Consider the following 4928-nt stretch of genomic DNA (forward strand, 5'->3'; position numbering starts at 1 on the left):
TGTCCTGTAATTCTTCTAATTCAAACTATTGGATGACATTGTTATCTGCTTCAAACCTCTTTACCTTGTATTTTAGGATCTCCAAAATCCAGTGCCATCCTTCCTTTCTAGAATTTCTTATATTACTCTGCTCCAGGTACTTATGGCCTTAGTCAAATTTCTTAGGATCTTCTTTATATATCCTGCATTTTCCTGGTACTCTGACTTTAATTCCATTGATTAAAATGAGTGCCAACAGATCTCTGCTTTCTGATTAAGATCTCTCTCTCAATTGACATTGACCCATTAATCAATAATTTTAGGAAAGAGTAGGGTGTTTGTTGTGGGGCTGCGGAGACTGCTGGATCCCTCCGGAAGAGCTCAGACAATGGGGACCCTGGAAGACAAGTATGTTCAAAGTTGTGCTGATTGGTGACTCTAGGGTAGGGAAGAGCAATCTCCTTTCACAATTCACTCGAAATGAATTCATTTTGGAGCGTAAGAGTACCACCACTGGTGTGGAATTTGCTACCAGGAGCATCCAAGTGGAGGGAAGACTATAAAAGCCCAGATCTGGAACACAGCTAGTCAGGAGTGGTACCGGGCGATCATATCAGCGTACTGCTGAGGGGCTGTGTGGGAGCCTTATTGGTCTATAACATTGCCAAGCACCTAACATATGAGAGTGTAAAACGTTGGCTAAAAGAACTCCGTGACCATGCTGACAACATCGTGATCATGCTGGTAGGGAACAAAAGTGACCTGCGTCACCTCCAGGCTGTACCCATTGATGAGGCTTGGGCATTTGCAAAGAAAAACAATTTATCTTTTATTGAGACATCAGCCTTCGATTCAACCAATGTGGAAGAAGCCTTTAAGAATATTCTCACAACTTCCGGGTAATCATGGCTGCAATCTAGACACCACACGCTTCCTCTCCCTGGCACCGAACGAAATAGACTATATCAAAAGAGCATAAAATCACCTTTGGAGGAACAGAAGGACTCCCCAGTACCCCAAAGAGGCAAAGGTACGTGGGGCTTGAACATTTCCACACTAAAATAAGAAGGAAAAGCTTGCACAGAAAAGTGAACTGAGCCACCCTCCCCCCACCCCACCTCTCCCACTAAACCAGAGTGAGCTACCTGAGCGCTCACTGGGACAGCGAGTGAGTGGGGAGCGTCTCTGTCTGGAGGGGGCACTCCAGGGTCCTTGGGATCTGGGGACTGCCAGGATAAGGCTTCTCAGGGCAGTTTCACTGGAGAATCCAGCGCGGAGCTGTACTTGGGGCGGGCTGCGCTGAACACCAGGGGCGGATCACACGCTGATTATCTGGGCGGAGCTGAACACCTGGGCAGTGTGGCTGTGATCAGGGACCCAGCACTCTAAGAAACCTCGGAGGCTGGGAAGAACTAGTCTGAAGCAACCTAAATTCACAGAAAAACCACCCATATAACCAAGATCCCAGACCAAAAAGGAAAGGGGAATAAAACCACCAAAGGGATGGCTCACATGGCCCAAAATCAAGCCTCCAGGAAGAAAGGGAAAAAAGTGACTATTGAAAACTTTTATGGTGGAAGTACCCAAGGAAAAGAGGAGAATGAGGAGGAAATCCAAAAAAATTCAGAACACGCCTCCCAAAATGAAATCTATCAACAAGCTCTGGAAGATCTCAAACTGGAACTTATCCAAAAGATGGAAACCTGGAAAGAAAAATGGGAGAAAGAGATCAGCTGTCTGACAGATAAGAATGCTCAATTGGAAAAAGAACTCGAAGCATCCAATAGAAGGGCAGACAAGGCTGAAAAGCAAAACCAGTCCCTAATGACCAGAATTAAGCACCTCGAAGAAAGCGAGATGATAAAACAGCAAGAATCAATAAAGCAAACCCAAATAATTAATGAATTAGATATAGAAGAAAACATAAAATATCTCACTGAGAAGGTCACAGACCTGGAGAACAGAGGGAGATGAGAAAATCTCCAAATTATCAGTCTCCCAGAAAAACCAGAGGTAAACAACAAACTCGATATTACTCTACAGGAGATTATAAAAGAAAATTGCCCCCACATTCTGGAGCAAGGGGGCAAAATAGAAATAGAAAGGATTCATAGAACACCTTCTATACTAAATCCCCAAAAGACAACGCCTAGGAATGTAATTGCCAAATTCAAGAGCTTCCAAGTAAAGGAGAAAATCCTAAAAGAAGCCAAGAAGAAGAGCTTCAGATATAAGGGGGCTCCCATAAGGATCACACATGACTTAGCGGCTAACACACTAAGAGACCGCAAAGCATGGAACACGATATTTAGAAAGGCAAGAGAGCTGGGTCTCCAACCAAGAATCAACTACCCAGCAAAACTGACTATATACTTCCAGGGGAAAGTATGGGCATTCAACAAAATAGAAGATTTCCAAGCATTTGCTAAGAAAAGACCAGAGCTCTGTGGAAAGTTCGATATCCAAGCACAGAAAGCAAGAGAAACATGAAAAGGTAAATATTAAAGAAAGGGAAAAGGAGATAAATCTTATCTTTTTCTTTAAGTCAAACTCTCTTCTATAAAGACTACATTTACATCAAATTATATATATTAATATGTGGGGAAAATGTTTTGTGAAACTCTCATAAATTGTATCATCATAAGAGTAGTTAGAAGAAACATGCATAGGGAAAGATTGGGGCATTAAGAAGATTTGGGGAAAGTTGGGGCAAAGAAAGGAAAAGGGAGGGGAGAACCGCGATAATACTAAGATTAACTTCAAGAAATAGGGGGGGAATCAATAGAATAATCTTTCCCATATAAAGATACACATGGGAAGGGGAGGGGAAGAACTCTCATATGAGAAGGAAAGGAAGAGAGCGTGAAGTGGAATTACTTAAACCTTACTCTCAGTGAAATCAAATCTGAGAGGGAAGAACATCTAGATCCAGTGGGATCCTGAATTCTATCTTATCCATTAGGGCAAGAAAGAAAGGAAAATCAAGGAGGGGGTGGGGGGAGGGAGTACAAAAAGGGAGGGAAGGAGAGGGGGGAGGGGAAGGGAGCATAAAAAGGGAGGGGTTAGAAAGGGAAGCATCTCAAGGGAGGGGACTAGGGGGACTGACCTAAAGTAAATCACTGGTTCAAAAGGAGAAAGCTAAAGAAGAAAGGTCAGGACTAGGGGAAGTTATCAAAATGCCAGCGAATCCACAAATGACAATCATAACTTTGAACGTGAATGGGATGAACTCACCCATAAAACGTAGACAAATAGCAGATTGGATTAGAACCCAAAACCCTACCATATGTTGTCTTCAAGAAACACATATGAGACGGGTTGACACTCACAAGGTTAGAATTAAAGGTTGGAGTAAGACCTTTTGGGCCTCAACTGATAGAAAGAAGGCAGGAGTTGCAATCATGATATCTGACAAAGCCAAAGTACAAATAGACCTGATCAAAAGGGACAGGGAAGGTAAATATATTCTGCTAAAAGGAAGTATAGACAATGAGGAAATATCACTAATCAACATGTATGCACCAAATGGTATAGCATCCAAATTTTTAATAGAGAAACTAGGAGAATTGAAGGAGGAAATAGACAGTAAAACCATATTAGTGGGAGACTTGAACCAACCACTATCAAATTTAGATAAATCAAACCAAAAAATAAACAAGAAAGAGGTAAAAGAGGTGAATGAAATCTTAGAAAAATTAGAGTTAATAGACATATGGAGAAAAAGAATATTCTCACAGAGATTTACCGCATCATATCTCAGAAGCAAATTGCTGACAGCTCTGCACATGATGAATCTCCTGGCAACAATGGGGTAGACATCAGTGTCCCCACCACCACCAATGGACAGAATTCCAACAAAATCCAGTGCTGCCAGAACCTGTGACCACCTGCGCCTAGAGGCGCCTTCCCTGCCTGCTTTTACCTTGCTTCAGTTAGAAACGTGTGTGCACATCTTTGCAGTATCTCCTGTGATTCAGTGCCTCTTTGTCATCCTCGTTTCTTCCCCTATCTCCACCATCCATTTTCGAGAATTAACTGTGAGCCTAACCTCACTTTTCTCTTAGGCTCCCAGGGGAGGGGGCTGACCTTGAACCTGGTCATGATGGCTCTGCCCCTAGAGGGTGAGCCCTGGCTGCTCCCCTGGGCAGTTTCACTTGGTTGTCTAGTGATGTGGGAGGAGAAAGAGGAAGCAAGACCTCATTTATGATAGCTGAAGGAAGATATATCTACAATGATTTGCTTTTGCATTTAGCCCAACTTTTTCATAGACCCATAGACCTCTTGGGAAGATGGGGAGCAGGGAAGGAAGGAGAGTGTGCTGAAATTAGAGGGAAACATATTTTCCTCAGATGTCCTTTTGTGTCCAATGGAGATCCTTCCATGAGCTCCGGGGTTCTCTTTTGGTGGTGGAAGACCCGTGGTGAGGCTGCTGCTAATTCGCTCCCCAGAGTTTCCTCCCTCACTTGTGGCTAGCCTCTGGGCCTTGTCCTAGGGAGAGCTGTTGCTAGGTACCCTTTTCCCCAGGAAAGAGACCCAGGAGCTCTGGGGCAGTCTGAAATATTGAAATGATTTGTCAGCCACTGGAGAAAATCCTGTTCCTCTACCTGAGTGTCCAGCAAGTGCCAGTTCTTCCTTTATGGCCTCTCCCTCCAATCCCAGAACCCTAGCCAGTGTTAACCTGTGCAGGCCCTTGTTAAACTCCTTTCTGGCCATAGCTCCCTCTCTGACTCGCCATCTTGCCTGAAACCTGTTTGCAAGGGAAGCAATATTCTCATGTTTTGTCTATAACTGCACTTAGAGTTTTCAGGTTTTGTTATTGTAGAAAAACATAGATTCTTTATACATTTTGTAGGATTTATTTCAAATCATAGCATCTTGACCCTTTCTTCCATGCATTATTCTTTAACAATTAACTCTCATTACTATCGTCATGTGAGGTACCATCTCAC

The 4928-nt window shown here is 43.2% G+C and overlaps 1 pseudogene; it reads left to right on the forward strand.

Annotated features, from left to right (window-relative positions):
* Window positions 1-367: 367 nt before the first annotated feature.
* Window positions 368-4002, forward strand: LOC100016217 (ras-related protein Rab-11B-like; annotated as a pseudogene).
* The last annotated feature ends 926 nt before the right edge of the window (window positions 4003-4928 follow it).

This window comes from Monodelphis domestica, chromosome 6, assembly GCF_027887165.1.
Source record: "Monodelphis domestica isolate mMonDom1 chromosome 6, mMonDom1.pri, whole genome shotgun sequence".
NCBI classification, from domain to species: domain Eukaryota; kingdom Metazoa; phylum Chordata; class Mammalia; order Didelphimorphia; family Didelphidae; genus Monodelphis; species Monodelphis domestica.